The 20,930-nt window shown below is 27.2% G+C and overlaps 1 protein-coding gene and 1 long non-coding RNA gene across 5 annotated transcripts in view; one reads left to right on the top strand and one right to left on the bottom strand.

Moving 5' to 3' along the window:
• The window catches only part of LOC119604666, a 259,457-nt gene that overhangs the window by 47,937 nt on the left and 190,590 nt on the right, over positions 1-20,930 (top strand). The window lies entirely within an intron of this gene.
• LOC119604661 (protein kinase 4-like) overlaps positions 1-20,930 on the bottom strand; it is a 121,133-nt gene that overhangs the window by 49,195 nt on the left and 51,008 nt on the right. Inside the window, exon 3 of one of the 2 annotated variants that reach the window (XM_037957433.1) lies at positions 14,768-14,825. The exons of the other annotated variant lie outside the window; for it this stretch is intronic. The gene's annotated coding sequence lies outside the window, so the exon portion shown is untranslated. The remainder of the gene's footprint in view (positions 1-14,767; positions 14,826-20,930) is intronic. 2 annotated transcript variants of the gene reach the window in all.

The raw sequence follows: 20,930 nt of genomic DNA, 5'->3' as shown, positions 1-20,930 counted from the left end.
GTTCTAGTTCTGTTCTAGTTCTGTTCTAGTTCTGTTCTAGTTCTGTTCTAGTTCTGTTCTAGTTCTGTTCTAGTTCTGTTCTAGTTCTGTTCTAGTTCTGTTCTAGTTCTGTTCTAGTTCTGTTCTAGTTCTGTTCTAGTTCTGTTCTAGTTCTGTTCTAGTTCTGTTCTAGTTCTGTTCTAGTTCTGTTCTAGTTCTGTTCTAGTTCTGTTCTAGTTCTGTTCTAGTTCGTTCTAGTTCTGTTCTAGTTCTGTTCTAGTTCTGTTCTAGTTCTGTTCTAGTTCTGTTCTGTTCTAGTTCTGTTCTAGTTCTGTTCTAGTTCTGTTTCTAGTTCTGTCTAGTTCTTGTTCTAGTTCTGTTCTAGTTCTGTTCTAGTTCTGTTCTAGTTCTGTTCTAGTTCTGTTCTAGTTCTGTTCTAGTTCTGTTCTAGTTCTGTTCTAGTTCTGTTTAGTTCTGTTCTAGTTTGTTCAGTTAGTTCTAGTTGTTCTAGTTCTGTTCTAGTTCTGTTCTAGTTCTGTTCTAGTTCTGTTCTGTTCTGTTCTAGTTCTGTTCTAGTTCTGTTCTAGTTCTGTTCTAGTTCTGTTCTAGTTCTGTTCTAGTTCTGTTCTAGTTCTGTTCTAGTTCTGTTTAGTCTGTTCTAGTTCTGTTCTAGCTCTAGCTATGTTCTAGTTCTGTTCTAGTTCTGTTCTAGTTCTGTTCTAGCTCTGTTCAGTTCTGTTCTAGTTCTGTTCTAGTTCTGTTCTAGTTCTGTTTCTAGTTCTTTTTAGTTCTGTTCTAGTCTGTTCTAGTTCTGTTCTAGTTCTGTTCTAGTTCTGTTCTAGCTTCTGTCTAGCTCTGTTCTAGTTCTGTTCTAGTTCTGTTCTAGTTCGAGTTCTGTTCTAGTTCTGTTCTAGTTCTGTTCTAGTTCTATTCTAGTTCTAGTTCTGTTCTAGTTCTGTTCTAGTTCTGTTCTAGTTCTGTTCTAGTTCTGTTCTAGTTCTGTTCTAGTTCTGTTCTAGTTCTGTTTTAGTTCCGTTCTAGTTCCGTTCTAGTTTTTTTCTAGTTCTGTTCTAGTTCCGTTCTAGTTTTTTCTAGTTCTGTTCTAGTTCTGTTCTAGTTCTGTTCTAGTTCTGTTCTAGTTCTGTTCTAGTTCTGTTCTAGTTCTGTTCTAGTTCTGTTCTACTTCTGTTCTAGTTTGTTCTAGTTCTGTTCTAGTTCTGTTCTAGTTCTGTTCTAGTTTTGTTCTAGTTTTGTTCTAGTTTGTTCTAGTTCTGTTCTAGTTCTGTTCTAGTTCTGTTCTAGTTCTGTTCTAGTTCTGTTCTAGTTCTGTTCTAGTTCTGTTCTAGTTCTGTTCTAGTTCTGTTCTAGTTCTGTTCTAGTTCTGTTCTAGTTCTGTTCTAGTTCTGTTCTAGTTCTGTTCTAGTTCTGTTCTAGTTCTGTAGTTCTGTTCTAGTTCTGTTTTAGTTCTGTTCTAGTTCTGTTCTAGTTCTGTTCTAGTTCTGTTCTAGTTCTGTTATAGTTCTGTTCTAGTTCTGTTCTAGTTTTGTTCTAGTTTTGTTCTAGTTTTGTTCTAGTTCTGTTCTAGTCTGTTCTTGTTCTGTTCTAGTTCTGTTCTAGTTCTGTTCTAATTCTGTTCTAGTTTTGTTCTATAAAAATATGAATTTAAAAGAGAAAACAGTGTTCCGAATCTGGGAAGGTAAAATAGTTCCTGCTTTAATATTTTTTATTTTTTATTTTTTGTTTTTAAATACTACTCATTTGTCAAAACGTTTCTTCTGCATTATTGCTACTTTTCTGATTTATAGTAATTGGGGAAAAGTATTAACCCTTCAAAATATTTTCATTTCATTAATGAGTCCATATTTTATTTCGTCCAAATGACAAGTAGACCCAAAACACTCATAATAACTTTAAGAAATATGAAGTTTTAAAAAATTGAAAACATGTGAAATTCTTCTTTGAAAATGCAAGTGCAACACATGTGTAGCCAATTATGTAGTTATTTTATTTATCTTCCTCCTCTGCATATTTTTCTTCTAGTGGTTCTTAAAAATAGCCTTATTTCCATGTTGCAATAGGGGGCATCAGGAAACATATTTCGTAACTTTTTTTACTTTTTTTATTTGTCATGTTTTCATTTCAATTTCATCATTTACTTTTCCCTTCTCCCTTTTTCTTTTAGTTTTTGACTGATTGTTTTGTGTGGCGTCTTTGAAGTTTTTCTTGTAGATGTGATGGGGAAATATGTGTGTTTTATAAAAGAGTAGTTGTGTTATTAGGAGGGTTATAGATGGAAAAAATAAAATTTGTTTAAATTAAATCCTCTCCTAACTAAATCTTAAATCTTAATAAACGAACAGGCATAGCAAGATCGTCGGATAATAAATTTAATCTTCAATTACTTTTTTCTTGAAATAATGAGTTCTGCTAATGTTATTATTGTATCTTCTTCAAGGAAAGTTCACTATGGTCACCAAGAGTTTATATTATCAGTGTTATTATGCGCCATGTTACCTACAAAAATAAACCCAACGTTGCAATGTCTTTCATTCTGTTGTTATACAATGAGGTCAGAGCTTGAAAGGACTTCAATCATTGAACAAAAAAAATGCTTTTGGAGCTAAAAAAAACTCATCTTAAAGTATGTCTTAGAATGGGCATGTTATGACTCTTTAGTTCCATTGAGTACAGGCGCCATTATAACTTTAATAAGAATTTCTAGCTGAAAATTTTGAATGATTTATATTTTATTTTTTTTCGAAGGACCAGTTTTTTTCTTTTATTAAAATCACAAATTTATCCTCTTTTATATGAATTTATAAAAGAAATTTTCTATATTTAATTATATTGAAGTTTTCGTGAATTTTTAGCAAATATTTTGAATGATTTTTATTTTATTTGGTTCGAAGGACCAACAATTTCTTGTGTTTAAAGAGCAATAATATTTTGTAAAATTGAGCCATCGATTGACAATTTAAAATGTTTTGCACTTTTTGCGGTTCGAAGGACCAAATTTTTTAAGATGAAAAAAGTTTATTACTTGTTATAAAAAAGGTTTCACTTTTAACAGAATTTTGCTAAAAATTTTAAAGAATAATGAAATTTTCTATAGAAAATTTTTTGTATAAGAGTTTTTTTTAATAGAATTTTAAAATTTTCTGTGTATAACAGTTTTTTCTACAGAAAATATGTTTTTATAGACAATTTTATGCCCAATAGACTTTTTTTATAGAAAATTCTATGTGTAACATTTTTTCTATAGAAAATTGTTTGTATACTAGAAAATTTTATGTATAACAGTTTTCTTGTATTAAAATTCTATGTATAACCGTTTTTTTCTTTAGGAAATTTTTGTAAAACACTATTATTTATAAAAAAGTTTATGTTTTACAATTTTTTAAAAAAAAAATTCTGTGTATAACAGTTTTTCTACAGAAAATTTTTTGTGTATAACAGTTTTTTTTATAGACAATTGTGTACCCAAAAGTATTTTCTATATAAAATTTTGTGTATAACAGTTTTTCTTTTGAAAAATATTTGTATAACAGTTTATATTGACAATTTCGTACACAATTTTCATTTCTATAGAAAATTCTAATTATAACAGGTATTCATTTTGAGTCCAACAGTTGTTTTTATAGAAGGTTTTATATATAGCAGTTTTATTTTGCAAATTCTGTGTATAACAGTTTTTCTAATGGAAATTTGTTTTGTATAACAGTTTTTCTATAGGCAATTTTGTACTCAAAAGTCTTTTCTAAATAAAATGCTGCGTTCAACTGTTTTTCTTTTGAAAAATGTTTGTATAACAGTTTATATTGACAATTTGGTACTCAACTGTCTTTTTTATAAAAATTCTGCATATAACAGTTATTCATACAGAAAAGCTTTTGTGTACAAAAGTTTTATTTATAGAACATTTTGTGTATAACAGTCTTTTTTAAAGATAATTTTGTACCCAAAAGTCTTTTCTATATAAAATTCTTTGTTTTAAAGTATTTATGTAGAAAACTTTGTGTATAAAAGTTTTTCTATAGAAAACTTTATGTACAACACTTATTTCTGCAGGACTTTTTTAGTGTATAACGGTTTTTATATACAATTTTGTACTCAAATTCTGTGTGTAACATTTTTTTTGTAAAAAAATTTCCGTATAACAGTTTTTTTTTAAGAATTTTGTGCATAACAGTTTTTTTATTCAAAATTTTGTGTACTACAATTTTTTTTATAGAAAAATGTTTGTATATCAGTTTCTTATTTAGAAAATTTAGTGTATAACAGATTTTTCAACCGAAAATTTTGCGTATAACTGTTTTGTACTATTGAAAATTTTGTTTAAATAGGTTTTCTATAGACATTTTTTATTATAAAACTATTATCTATAAAAGATTTTGTGTATAACAGTTTTCATATAGAAAATTTCGTATATACCAGTCTTTTCTATAAAAAATTTGTGTATAACAGTTTTTTCTACTAATTGTTTTCAGTTTATAACAGTAAAATTTGTGTATAACAGTATTTTTTACTAATTGTTTTTAGTTTATAACAGTAAAATTTGTGTATAACAGTTTTTTCTACTAATTGTTTTAGTGTATAACAGTTTTTTATATGCAAACGTCTGTTGTATATAAAATTCTGTAGTTTCTTTGTAAAAGTTTTGTGTATAACAGATTTTCTATAGAAAATTTTGTGTATAACACTTTTTTATACAGAAAAATATGCGTATAACAGTTTTCATTTTAAAAATTTTTACGTATAAAAGTTTTCTTTTTCTGCGTAAAATTTTGTGTAAGAAAGTTTTTCTAAAGAGAATGTTTTGTATAACGGTATTTTCTATAGAAACACTTTTTTTCAATAAACAATTTTAAGTATAACAGCTTTTAATCTGACACTTATGTAACTTTTTTTCAAAAAACATTTCATACTTTTACATTACATTCATTGCGAGCGCATTGTATGCCACTTCTCTTACGTTTCCTTATCTCTGTGACTGTGGGTGATGCAAACATATGAAGTCTTTGACTTAAAACACTACTTAAACTGCAAGTAGAAATACATATTTAAATGCCCTGTTTCCCATATACAATTTTTTTTGCCCCTGTTGGTTGGTGTCGTGTGTGCATCAAGATCCTAAAGATAAACAAACAGACAAACAAACAAAGAGAAAGATACAACATTGTTTATTTTACTAAAGATGTAGTACGTGGAAGTAAAATTGTTGTACAACACAAGAAATAGTAGATGGAAGTTGTAAGTTGGTTGAAAGACAGGTCACATGTCACATTACGTGGCTTTTAAGGAAACATAAATTGTAAGACTTGATAAAGGTTGGCTGGTTGTTTGGATGGATTGCATGAATTGTTAGAAGATGGGTCTTATTGTCATTGTTGTTTTCGTTGAAAAAAAAAAAAAAAAGTAGCAAAATAAGGAAATAGTTACAAGTGTAATCTTATGTATATATTTAGTTATGGAATGTTTTGTATATTTATTAAACGGGCTCGCGGAAAATGTTATTAAATTGAAATTTTTCTTTAATATGTTGAAGTTTTCCGGAATGTATAGTTAATGTAACATTGTTGTTGTTGCTTTTTTTGCTAGTTCCGTTTCCGCTACTCTTGCTGTTGCTTTACTTGTCCTATCAGTTTTTATACTCAGTTCATTTTTTATGCCTTTTTTCATATTGATTGCACCCCAGTTGACATTTTTAATCTTGTCAAATTCATGCCCTTCAATATGAGATGACAAAAATGAAAAAAAAGAACAAAATCGAATTGAAACTGATACCAAAATGAACACAATTCCAAAAACATGTAAATGAAATATGTATGCATGTATGTGTGTCAAACTACTACTACAACTACAGCATGCATGTCCCAAATGAAAAATTGTTAGTTGTTGTTAAACCTTTAACTGTAACAAAAAAAAAAAAAAAAAAATTAACAATTCCAATTTGTAGCACAAAAAATAATAATAAAAAAATGTTTTAAATGATAAAAAAGCAAGAAAACTTTAATGAATTTTAAAAATATTTTAATGATTTATGGATTTTTAAAAAATGTTTGTTAAATTGCTGTATAGAAAAATGTTAAGGAAAAAACTGTTATACAGAACATTTTCTATAGAAAAAATCATTACGCACAATATTTTATACAAAAACTGTTATACACAACATTTTGTTCTTAGAAGAAACTGTTACTTAAAAAATTTTCCAAAGAAAAACTGTTATATACGAAATTTTTTGTAGGAAAAACTGTTATACATAAAATTTCTTACAGAAACAATTGTTATACACACACATTTTCTAAGGAAAAAGTGTTATACACAAAATCTTTTATAGAATAAACTATTATACACAAAGCTATATAGAAAATATGTTAAGGAAAAAACTGTTATACACAAATTTTTTTCGAAAAATCTGTTACTCAAAAACTTTCCCAAATAAAAACTGTGATATACAAAATTTTCTATAGAAAAAATTGTTATAAAAAAATTTCTTACAGAAACAACTGTTATACACACAAATTTTCTAAGGAAAAAGTGTTATACACAAAATATTTTATAGAATAAACTGTTATACATAAAATTGCAAACAGATACAGCTGTTATATATAAAAAAACTGTTATACACAATATATTCTATAGAAAAACTTTTATACACAAATTTTTCCGAAGAAAAACTGTTATACTTAAAATTTTCATTAGAAAAACTTCTATAGAAGAAAACTGTTATACACAAAATTTATCATAGAAACAACTGTTGTAAAAAAAAATTCCCAAGAAAATGGATTATGCATAATATTTTTATAGAAAAATCTGTTATACTTGAAAAATTCCAACAGAAAAAACTTTTACACACAATATTTTACAAAGAAAAACTGTTATACCTAGAATTTTCCCCAGATAAACTATTATACACAAAGTCTTCTATACTAAAATACTGTTATATACAAAGTCTCTTATAGAAATAACTGTTATACATAAAATTTTTGAAAGAACATGTTTTATTTTCTATAGAAAAAGGTACTTCTTTAAAATATGTTACGGAAAAACTGTTATACACAATTTTTTTTTAGAAAAAACTTTTACTCAAAAACTTTTCCAAATTAAAACTATGATATACAAAATTTTCTATAGAAAAAACTGTTATACACGAAATTTTCCAAGAAAAAAAGTTTTATACACAACATCTTCTATGGAATAAATTGTTATACATAAAATTGCAAACAAAAACAACTGTTATACATAAAAGAAAAAGTCTTATACACAATACATTCTATAGAATAGTTTTTATTCACAACTTTTTCCAAAGAAAAACTGCCATACACAACATTTATTATAAAAAATATTTAAAAATTTCCACAGAAAAACTGTTATACACAAATTCGTCTATAGAAAAAACAGTTATAAAGGAAATATTATACATGCAATTTTCAAAGAAAATATAGTATATACTGTTATATGTATATACAATTTTTGAAAAAAAAACTGTTATAAATTATATTTTTTTATAGAAAAAAACAGTTATACATAAAATGTTTAAAATAAAAACTGATATAGACGAAATTTTCTATAAAAAAACTGTTATACTTAAAATATTTAACAGAAAAATGTTTCATAAACAAAATTTTCCAAAGAAAAACTGTTATACTTAAAATTTTTCACAGAAAAACTATTGTACACAAATCATAACTGTTATACAAAGAAAAACTGTTATACTCAAAATTTTTCACAGAAAAACTATTGTACACAAATCATAACTGTTATACAAACATTTTTGTAAAGAAAAAGTGGTATACACAATATTTTCTATATAAAAAATTGTTATACTTGCACAAAATTTTCTATAAAAACCGTTATACATCAAATATTAAAAAAACGGTTATACATAAGAACAAAATTTCCTATAGAGATAACAATTGGTAAATTTATCGAAGAAAAACTGTTATACACAAAATTTTCTATAGAAAAACAATTTTATACTTAAAATTTTCCACAGAAAAACTGTTATACACAAAAACTTCTACAGAAAAACTGTTATACTAAAACTTTCTTACAAACACAATATTTTCTATAGAAAAAAGCTTTAATACTTGCACAAAATTTTCTATAATAGCCTTTATACATAAAATATTTCAAAAATAACTGTTATACATAATAACAAAATTTCCTATAGAGACAATTATTGTAAATTTAACGAAGATAACCTGTTATACAGAAATTTTTCTATAGAAAAACAATTTTATACTTAAAATTATCCACAGAAAAACTGTTATACACAAAATCTTCTACAGAAAAAACTGTTATATTAAAAATTTCTTACAGAAACAACTGTTATACATAAAATTTTCAAAAGAAAAATTATTATATAAAATATTTTCTATCGAAAAAATGCTGTAATACTTAAAACTTTCAACAGAAAAAACTATTATGCACAAAATTTTCTATAGAAAAATCTATTATACAAAAATTCTTTAAAGAAAAGCTGTTATAGAAAAAATTTCTTATAGAAACAAATGTTAAATACAAAATTTTTCGATTAAATTTTCTATAGAAAAAACTGTTATACAAAAAAAAAAAAAAAAAAAATTAAAAAAAAGGCTTAAGCACAAAATTTTTAAAAGAAAAACAATTATACACAAAATTCTGAGAATAGAAATTCAAAAATTTTTCAATAAAAAAACTATGTTATATAACAAAGTTTCTATAGAAAAATATGTTAAGCAAAATTTTTCATAGAAAACAAAAAAATGTATAAACAAAATGTTTAAAACTGTTATACACAACATATTCTATAGAAAAACTATTGTAAACAAAGCCTTCTATATATAAATTTCCATACAAAACAAAATTAAAGAAATTCTTTTAAATCTCAAAATCGTAAGCAAAACTATTTCATTTAAATTTTCCTTTCCCAAAATTTATAAAAAAAAATAATTGAATTAATTTACAGAAGTTAAAAAAACAGCTACAATTAATTTTTTTTGGTTCAAACAGCAGTAAAAAATTGCTGAACCCACCACACAAAGGCTGTCACTCACAAAACAGCTGAGTGAAAGAATTACGAAATTAAAAAAAATCAACTACAACTAAATAAATTGTGCAAAAAAAAAAAAAAAAAAACACTAAATAATATTCCAGCAACCTAGTTTTCAAATTGGCAATTGATTGGCGGCCGCCTTTAGGTGTTTACGAAAAACTAAAAAAAAAATAAAATTATTTTCTTACATACAAACATCCACATTCAATTATCATGTTTATAAAACAAATGGAAAAACTTTACATTCATATACCCCTCAATCCTGCCACCTTAAAAAATCAGTCGTAAAACTCAAATTCAACACATGTGTATTTGTTGTGTTTTATTTTTTTTTAATTTGTATATATGTGCGAAAACATTGTTTTGGATATAAATTTAAATTATTTTTTTTTTACAACTGCAACAGCAAAAAAAGACCTTAAACTACATTAAATATTTAAAAACATAAATTTCAACATAATTATTTTGGACATTTTGTTTTTGTGTTCTATAACATTGTTGTTACTTTTTATAACTTGAACATGTTCATTGTTATCGTTACATGACATTGCTATGTACGATGTAAATATGTTTATTGTTTTCAGCAACAAAGATACAACTAAAAAATTGCGGGTTTTAAACCAGAATTTTTGAAGAAAAAACTGTTATACGCAAGATTTTCTGATGAGAAAACAGTTATACCAAAAATTTTCTATAATGAAAACAGTTATACCAAAACTTTCTTTAGAAAAAACTATTACAAAATTTATTTTTTCTATAAAAAATACTGTTATACGCAAAATTTTCTTTGGAAAAAAACTGTTATACACAAAATTTTGTATAGAATAAATGTTATAGAGCAGTTTTTCAAAAAGAAAAAAAATGTTATACGCAAAATTTTAATTAGAAAAAAGGATATAAGCTAAATTTTCTATAGAGAAAACTGTTATACGCTAAATTTGTTGCAAAAATATTATTATACGCAACATTTTCTATAGAGAAAACTGTTATACACAAAATATTCTTTAGAAAAAAGATAAATATAACATTTCCTATAGTGAAGCTTATATACTTCAATTCAATTTTTTCTGGAGAAAACTGTTATACACAAAATTTACTTTCTATAAGGAAAACTATTTGATATAAAAATTTCTATAGAGAAAACTGATATACACAACATTTTCTATAGGTAGCACTCTTATACAGAAAATTGTCTTTACTCTCTTCTTTACATTACTGTTATAAGCAAAATTTTCCATAGAAGAAACTGTTATACCAACATTTTCATTAGAAAAAAACTATAATACTCATCTTTTCTATAGAAATTTTCTTTAGAAAATCTGTTTTCTTTACAGAAAGTTATGTATATAAGCTTTTCTTAACGAAAATTTCGCGTATAACAGTTTTTTTCGATAGAAAATTTTTTATAGAAAAAAACTGTTATACGCGAAATTTTCGTTAAGAAAAGCTTATATACATAACTTTCTATAAAGAAAACTGTTATACACCTAAATTTCTATAGAGAAACTTTTATGTACAATAGTTTCTTTAGAGAAAAGTTGTAAAAAACAGTTATAAATTAATTCTGTGGAGAGAACTGTTATACGTTAAATTTTCTGTAAAGAAACTCTTATATATAAAATTTTCTCTTATATACAAAATTGTCTATAGAAAAACTCTTAGTCACGAGTTCTGCTAAAGAAAATACTGTTGTACAGATAATTTTTTCTTAAGAGAAAACTGTTATACACAATATTTTCTATAGAAAATAACAATACTGTTATAAAAAACTCTTTTGTTCTATAGAAAAAATTGTTATACAAAGTATTTTCTACAAAAAAATAACTTATACACAACATTTTTTAATGGAAATACACAATTTTCTATAGAAAAATCTCTTATACATATAATTTTCTATAGATAAAACTGTTGTTCACTATTTTCTATACAGAAAACTTTAATATACATAATATTCTATAGAGAAAACTGTTATATACAAAACATGAAATTTAGGCAACTGTAATGCACAATGTTTTTTATAGAGAAAACTGTTATATTCAATATTTTATATAGAGAAAACTGTTATACAAAAAGTTTTCTATAGAAAATACTTTAATACACAAAGTTTTCTATAAAGAAGATTGTTATACACAAAGTTTTTTATAGAAAAACCCTTAGTCACGAGTTCTGCCAAAGAAAATACTATTATACAGATAAATTTTTCTTAGGAGAAAACTGTTATACACAATATATTCCATAGAAAATAACAATACTGCTATAACAAATACTATTGTTCTATAGAGAAAACTTGTATACAGAGTATTTTCTACAAAAAATAACTTATACAAACAAATTTGTAAGGAAAATACACAATTTTCTATAGAAGGTACTCTTATACATATAATTTTCTATAGGTAAAACTGTTGTACACTATTTTCTATACAGAAAACTTTTATATACATAATATTCTATAGAGAAAACTGTTATACACAAAAAATAAAAATTAGGCAACTGTAATGCACGATGTTTTCTATGGAGAAAACGGTAATATTCATTATTTTATATAGAGAAAACTGTTATACATAAAATTTCTTGTAGAGAAAACTGTTATACAAGAAACTTTATATAGAAAAAACTGTTATACATAAAGTTTTCTATAGAAAATACCTTAATACACAAAGTTTTCTATAGAGAAGATTGTTATACACAAAGCTTTATATAGAAAAACTCTTAGTTACGAGTTCTGCAAAAGAAAATGTTTTTGTACAGATAAATTGTTCTTAAGAGAAAACTGTTATACACAATATATTCTATAGAAAATAACAATACTGTTATAAAAAATACTATTGTTCTATAGAGAAAACTGTTCTACATAGTATTTTCCCAAAATTTACTTATACACACAATTTTGTAAGGAAAATACAAAACTTTATATAGAAAAATCTCTTATACATATAATTTTCTATAGATAAAACTGTTGTACAAACAATCTTCTATACAGAAAACTGTTATATACATAATATTCTATAGAGAAAACTGTTATACGAAAAACATAAAGTGTAGACAAACAATAATATTCATTATTTTTTATAGAGAAAACTGTTATACAAAAAACTTTCTATAGAAAAAATTGTCATACACAAAGTTTTCTTTAGTGAAAATTGTTATACACAAAGCCTTTTATAGATAAAACTGCGTTGCACAATATTTTCTGTAGAGAAAAATTGCAATATTCAAATCTTCCTATAGAGAAAATATTTGTATGCTAAATTTTCCATAGAATAAGAATATTTACAAATGTATCTTGCTCAGAAATATATAGGTAACTCAGCACACCATTTTAAAGTATACCAGTGATAACAAGGGTAACTAGTATGTAACTTATAACTTGTTGCTTTTCATATTAAGGTTTTTCCATGACAAGGAGCTCACAATATGCCCTACAGCGACCTAAGACCCATCAGATGTAATATACATACATCCTCCTTTTCACCTAATCTTAAAGTTCTTTAAACTTAATCAAATATTTCTAGTTAAATTCTCTTCACTTAAAACTTTGTGGACTTAATAAATAATTTCGAATCATTCTCTTTATTAACACAAAATATCAACTGTTTTACATCTATTAATATTAATTATATAATCTTACATGTTTCTTCCATTTAAGAGAATATTTACTTCGTATATGTATGCGTATACTTCATATATACATTTTTGCTCAATTTTATCTTTAGAAATGGTATGTGAAAATGAGTGAGTGGGTGTGTTTGTGTCATATTGACTAAATTTCTAAATAATGTTGTGGTTATTTTCACCAACCATGTATTAATAACTATACAAGAAACTATTTAACAAGAAATTTTTGTTGTTAAATGTCTTAAGTAAGACAAATGTTAGTTAATTTAGTAAAATTGCCGACCCTTCTAATAAAGAGGACATACAGACAAATACACAAGCCTGCGAACAGAGTAATATACACACATATTAATGTTGTATGTATGTATATGTAGAGAGAAACTTACTTGAATATTTTAACATGCATGTGAATTGGAAGTATGATTGTTAGTAGGGTCCCTCTCATAGCATCTCGAAAATTTGGATAAACTTGGAAAATTTTTAGGTAATTTTTAGATATTAGCCCGAAATGTTCTTCGAAAAATGCATGAACGGAAATTTTTGTTAAAGATTTTCCTCCTTTTTGTAGAAGCCAACTAATATTAACGTGTGATTTTCTACACTCCACTTTAGGTGAATACATTTCAGAGGAAACAGAAAATGTTTTTTTAGTGTTTAATTTCTTTTGCAACGAATGGATGAAATTAGGATGTAAAATGTATAAAAGAGTAGATTTTTTAGCTCCGTTTCTTTAGTAGAACTCCTACTCTACAACGGAACTTGAACTATAACTAGAACAGAACTAGAATAGAACTAGAAACAGAACTAGAACAGAACTAGAACAGAACTAGAACAGAACTAGAACAGAACTAGAACAGAACTAGAACTGAACTAGAACAGAACTAGAATAGAACTAGAACTGAACTAGAACTGAACTAGAACTGACTAGAACTGAACTAGAACTGAACTAGAACTGAACTAGAACTGAACTAGAACTGAACTAGAACTGAACTAGAACTGAACTAGAACTGAACTAGAACTGAGCTAGAACTGAACTAGAACTGAACTAGAACTGAACTAGAAACTGAACTAGAACTGAACTAGAACAGAACTAGAACAGAACTAGAACAGAACTAGAACAGAACTAGAACAGAACTAGAACAGAACTTGAACAGAACTAGAACAGAACTAGAACAGAACTAGAACAGAACTAGAACAGAACTAGAACAGAACTAGAACAGAACTAGAACAGAACTAGAACAGAACCTAGAACAGAACTAGAACAGAACTAGAACAGAACTAGAACAGAACTAGAACAGAACTAGAACAGAACTAGAACAGAACTAGAACAGAACTAGAACAGAACTAGAACAGAACTAGAACAGAACTAGAACAGAACTAGAACAGAACTAGAACAGAACTAGAACAGAACTAGAACAAACTAGAACAGAACAGAACTAGAACAGAACTAGAAACCAGCACTGAACAGAACTAGAACAGAACTAGAACAGAACTAGAACAGAACTAGAACAGAACTAGAACAGAACTAGACAGAACTAGAACAGAACTAGAACAGAACTAGACGAACTAGAACAGAACTAGACAGAACTAGAACAGAACTAGAACAGAACTAGAACAGAAACTAGAACAGAACTAGAACAGAACTAGAACAGAACTAGAACAGAACTAGAACAGAACTAGAACAGAACTAGAACAGAACTAGAACAGAACTAGAACAGAACTAGAACAGAACTAGAACAGAAATAGAACTAGAGCAGACTACGATCAGAACAAAGCTAGAACTACATTAGAGTATAATTCCCGTTGCCTTATTCTAAAATTCTGTATATAGTCTTCTTTAATATTCTTATTCATCTTAACCTCTAGTTAATAATCTTCAAAGTTTATTTTTGTTATTGCTGTTGTTGTTGTGCTTTATTTTCTTAAAACCCTTTTTCTCCACTACTTTCATCATTAATATTTATTAAAAACTTACATTTTAATGATGATACTATTTTAAATTATACTCAAATGTCTAAATTAATCATTAGTTATCACACAATTTAAGCACTTGCAAAAAACTTTGTTCGTTTTTGGGGATGGATTTCTTAATTAATAGACTTAAAACACATTTTATAACTAGTAGTAGTAGCATACCTTAAGATTTCCTATTAATTAGACAATGGCCTCCAGGAAGAGATGTTATTATATTTGCCTATAAAGTGTAGGGAGAGGAAAATATTTATAAATAAATATATTTTAAAGTGGTAGATATAAGTATTTTGAATAATGAGTGGGTTGGACGCGATTAATAGTATGTTACTTGATATATTACCTTAATGATGAGAATTTGAGTCTAATTAGTCAATGTTAACATTTACTGATAAAAACCGGTTAGTCTTTCATATAAAATAAGAATTGGAATCAGAATCAAAACTAACCAAGTAAATATTGGAAGGAATAATTCTATTTTAACTCATTCTTTTTTAGGAATTTATTATTATTTAACCTACTCCTACTACTTTAAAAACTATTGTGCCAAATTATTTTTATGCAATTGGCCTCATTACGGTCTCTTAACTAAAAGTAGTTCAAAAAAATAGTATTTTATTTCTTTTCCCCATTTCGAAGTACTTTACCAACTATTTTCATTTCCTATTGGGGTCACAAACAATATACCTACATACGTATAGTATATAGGAAGTTTTACTCTTCTATAAGGGGGAAGTATTAATATGATTGATCGAAATATTTATCCATCAAACACAAACATACACACACATATACACACATACACAATAAATGCAAATGCACTAAATGTATTCGATAGATGTGTTGCTGTGGCATGGCTTGTATTTAATGCCACGTAAATTGTGTGTGAAAAACGAGCTATTATAAATAAAATTCAATATTCCAATTAAAACGCTAAAAAAAACGGGCAAAAAAGAAAATACACAAATAAACAAAACCACTAAAGGCAGGCTGTATGTTAAAGTATTATACAACAATAATTAAATTAAAAAAGTGTGTGTATGTTTGTTTATTAAGGGGTACATGCCAACAGGTAGAGGGAAAAAAATTTAAATATAAAAAATGGGTTAAGAAGTTGTAATGTCTGCATCAGATGTCTGTTACATAATTTGGTTAAGTTTTAACTCATCTAGAACTGAACTAGAACTGAACTAGAACTGAACTAGAACTGAACTAGAACTGAACTAGAACTGAACTAGAACTGAACTAGAACTGAACTAGAACTGAACTAGAACTGAACTAGAACTGAACTAGAACTGAACTAGAACTGAACTAGAACTGAACTAGAACTGACTAGAACTGAACTAGAACTGAACTAGAACTGACTAACTGAACTAGAACTGACTAGAACTGAACTAGAACTGAACTAGAACTGAACTAGAACTGAACTAGAACTGAACTAGAACTGAATAGAACTGAACTAGAACTGAAATAGAACTGAACTAGAACGAACTAGAACTGAACTAGAACTGAACTAGAACTGAACTAGAACTGAATTAGAATTGAACTAGAATTGAACTAGAACTGAACTAGAACTGAACTAGAACTGAACTAGAACTGAACTAGAACTGAACTAGAACTGAACTAGAACTGAACTAGAACTGAACTAGAACTGAACTAGAACTGAACTAGAACTGAACTAGAACTGAACTAGAACTGAACTAGAACTGAACTAGAACTGAACTAGACTGAACTAGAACTGAACTAGAACTGAACTAGAACTGAACTAGAACTGAACTAGAACTGAACTAGAACTGAACTAACTAGAACTGAACTAGAACTGAACTAGAACTGAACTAGAACTGAACTAGAACTGAACTAGAACTGAACTAGAACTGAACTAGAACTGAACTAGAACTGAACTAGAACTGAACTAGAACTGAACTAGAACTGAACTAGAACTGAACTAGAACTGACTAGAACTGAACTAGAACTGAACTAGAACTGAACTAGAACTGAACTAGAACTGAACTAGAACTGAACTAGAACTGAACTAGAACTGAACTAGAACTGAACTAGAACTGAACTAGAACTGAACTAGAACTGAACTAGAACTGAACTAGAACTGAACTAGAACTGAACTAGAACTGAACTAGAACTGAACTAGAACTGAACTAGAAACTGAACTAGAACTGAACTAGAACTGAACTAGAACTGAACTAGAACTGAACTAGAACTGAACTAGAACTGAACTAGAACTGAACTAGAACTGAACTAGAACTGAACTAGAACTGAACTAGAACTGAACTAGAACTGAACTAGAACTGAACTAGAACTGAACTAGAACTGAACTAGAACTGAATTAGAACTGAACTAGAACTGAACTAGAACTGAACTAGAACTGAACTAGAACTGAACTAGAACTGAACTAGAACTGAACTAGAACTGAACTAGAACTGAACTAGAACTGAACTAGAACTGAACTAGAACTGAACTAGAACTGAACTAGAACTGAACTAGAACTGAACTAGAACTGAACTAGAACTGAACTAGAACTGAACTAGAACTGAACTAGAACTGAACTAGAACTGAACTAGAACTGAACTAGAACTGAACTAGAACTGAACTAGAACTGAACTAGAACTGAACTAGAACTGAACTAGAACTGAACTAGAACTGAACTAGAACTGAACTAGAACTGAACTAGAACTGAACTAGAACTGAACTAGAACTAGAACTGAACTAGAACTGAACTAGAACTGAACTAGAACTGAACTAGAACTGAACTAGAACTGAACTAGAACTGAACTAGAACTGAACTAGAACTGAACTAGAACTGAACTAGAACTGAACTAGAACTGAACTAGAACTGAACTAGAACTGAACTAGAACTGAACTAGAACTGAACTAGAACTGAACTAGAACTGAACTAGAACTGAACTAGAACTGAACTAGAACTGAACTAGAACTGAACTAGAACTGAACTAGAACTGAACTAGAAGACTAGACTGAACTAGAACTGAACTAGAACTGAACTAGAACTGAACTAGAACTGAACTAGAACTGAACTAGAACTGAACTAGAACTGAACTAGAACTGAACTAGACTGAACTAGAACTGAACTAGAACTGAACTAGAACTGAACTAGAACGAACTAGAACTGAACTAGAACTGAACTAGAACTGAACTAGAACTGAACTAGAACTGAACTAGAACTGAACTAGAACTGAACTAGAACTGAACTAGAACTGACTAGAACTGAACTAGAACTGAACTAGAACTGAACTAGAACTGAACTAGAACTGAACTAGAACTGAACTAGAACTGAACTAGAACTGAACTAGAACTGAACTAGAACTGAACTAGAACTGAACTAGAACTGAACTAGAACTGAACTAGAACTAGAACTGAACTAGAACTGAACTAGAACTGAACTAGAACTGAACTAGAACTAAACTAGAACTAAACTAGAACTAAACTAGAATTAAACTAGAACTGAACTAGAACTGAACTAGAACTGAACTGAAATTGAACTACAAATAAACTAGATTTGAACACTGACATCGAATTTTGTTTTTGCATTTGGAGGTCAGCCCAACACCTTATTAATACGCCTGTTCCGGGCAACATTACGATACAAGGCAAATTATTAATTTTACACTTTGATGACATGCATACACACGATTGCAGCGACTTTCACACCAACTAATATAAACATGTTTGTATTTATTTAAAAACATAAATATCAACATAAATGCATTTTACACATGTTGGCTTTAACCAAGTAAAACTTTTTGCGTATGAGTATTTTGCAAAACAGAAATTTAAAGGAGTTTAAGGCATTAACAAAAATTTAATGAATGAAACATTTTGTTTGGAATTTTGAGGAATGTAGATCAGGTAGTAGGTATTACACTTTCAGTTAGATAATTTTTTTTGGGAAATTTAGTATTCACTAGAAAATTTATTAGTTCTTTTAAACTTCTGCTTTAATTTTGCCCTAAAAAATAAAACAAGGAAAATGTATTAAGAGCTGGTAGGTTTTATTTTTGCTGATAATACATAATATTTGTATGTAGCAGTAAAAATGTTAACGCATGTATTACAAAGTTGACATACAATACGACGGCGGTTATGTATTTTTAACAAATGAAAATAAAAACGAACAGCAGCAAAATCATAATCAGCTGCTGCAGAAGCAGCAGCAGCTAAAGCAGCAATGGCAAAAATACCGTGTGAATAAATGCCTGGAAATTAATGCTTTACTTGGCTTATAATTTCAATTAACCATTATGTATTACTATTTTTTGCAAATACCTTTAAAAGATTATGAATGAATAAAAAAATGTTCGTTTGCATGTGTACTAATGTGTTGGCTTTTATGAGATTTATGTTTGAGGCTTTCATTCCCAATTACTCGCTTATTTGCCACTACTACTGACTGCACTAAGGAGGAAACTGAAATTGTGGATTTATCAAGTGGTTTACAAAAAAAAAAAAAAAAAAAAAAAAAAATGAAAATTTTTTAGCATTTGCTTTTATGAAATCAATATTTATTATTTTAATTGAGAACTTAATGTTGAATATTGTAGTGATTTTATATGAAAATTAATTTGTATTTAAAACTCAGTATTTTTGTATTAACCACATAGAGATATAAGTAATTTGTGGTAAAAGTTTAACATAATAAATTTTACTTTTTTTCTCATACTATTTTTAATAAATTAAAATGTATTTAAAAAAAAAATGCAGAAAATATAAAGAAATATTTTATATCTTTATTTGAAAATTACATTGTAATTTATGTCAACTTTGTGCACGGAATTAGATGGGCTCAAATTAAGTTTTATTACAAAATTGTGGTTTTTTCTTGGTTTTTTGTACTAGAGAATTTAAAAACTCGAAATTTTAACTGAAATTTGAAATTTTAATAAAAATTAATTTTGTTCTTTAGTAAATTGCGGGAAAATAGTATTTTTACTATACATAATTCTAAACTAAACAATCGTTACTAATTTTAATTTAAATCGTCCATATTTTCATATTTCTAGTTCAATTTTAGTTCATTTCTAGTTCAGTTCAAGTTCAGTTCTAGTTCAGTTCTAGTTCAGTTCTAGTTCAATTCTAGTTCAGTTCTAGTTCAGTTCTAGTTCAGTTCTAGTTCAGTTCTAGTTCAGTTCTAGTTCAGTTCTAGTTCAGTTCTAGTTCAGTTCTAGTTCAGTTCTAGTTCAGTTCTAGTTCAGTACTAGTTCAGTTCTAGTTCAGTTCTAGTTCAGTTCTAGTTCAGTTCTAGTTCAATTCTAGTTCAGTTCTAGTTCAGTTCTAGTTCAGTTCTAGTTCAGTTCTAGTTCAGTTCTAGTTCAGTTCTAGTTCAGTTCTAGTTCAGTTCTAGTTCAGTTCTAGTTCAGTTCTAGTTCAGTTCTAGTTCAGTTCTAGTTCAGTTCTAGTTCAGTTCTAGTTCAGTTCTAGTTCAGTTCTAGTTCAGTTCTAGTTCAGTTCTAGTTCAGTTCTAGTTCAGTTCTAGTCAGTTCTAGTTCTAGTTCAGTTCAAGTTGTTTTCTAGTTAAATTTAAATTTAAATTCAATGTTCAAAAAAAAAAAATAAAAATTTTATTAGAAATTTGAAATTTAACCAGAAATCCGAAATTTCATTAATTCAAAATGTCACTAGTAAATCCAAATTTCGTTAGAAATAATAAATTTCACTAATCGGAGATATCATTATAAATTCGAAATTTCACGAGAACTTCTGATTTCTCTAATAATTTAAATTTTCACAAGTTATTCGAAATTTGATTAGAAATTGAAAAATTAAATTCGAAGTTTCACTGCAAATTTTAAATTTTATTAGAAATTAGACTATTAATTCGATTTTGAATTTGTTTCAGAAGTTGACATTTCACCAGAAAATCAAAATTTCACTAAAAATCAAAATTCTAAATTGCACTAGAATTTTGTAATTTCACAAAAATTTGAAATCGATTTCGAAATTTTACTAGAAAATCAAAAATTTTAGTTTCACAAAAGAATTAAATTTTACTTCAAATTCGTATTTTCACTAAAAATTAAAATTTTATTAAAGATTTAACATTTTTATAAAAAATGTACATTCATCAGAAATTTAAATATCGAAATTTTCGATAGAAAATAAAAATTTCACTAGAAGATCAAAATTTTACTAGATTACCTTAAAGTTTGAAATTTCAATAAAATTTTGAAATTTCGCTAAAATTTTGAAATTTTACTAAAAAATAAAGAAATTCACTGAAAATCGAAATTTCATTAGAAATTCGATATTTTTCTAGAAATTTCAAATTTCATTAGAAAATTAAGATTTCACTTGAGAATCA

This window comes from Lucilia sericata, unplaced genomic scaffold, assembly GCF_015586225.1.
Source record: "Lucilia sericata isolate MDLA Ls3-8-SP2 unplaced genomic scaffold, ASM1558622v1 Contig000417F_arrow, whole genome shotgun sequence".
Taxonomy (NCBI): Eukaryota; Metazoa; Arthropoda; class Insecta; order Diptera; family Calliphoridae; genus Lucilia; species Lucilia sericata.
Note: the sequence above shows the minus strand (reverse complement) of the source record. Positions and strands in the feature narration are given on the sequence as shown.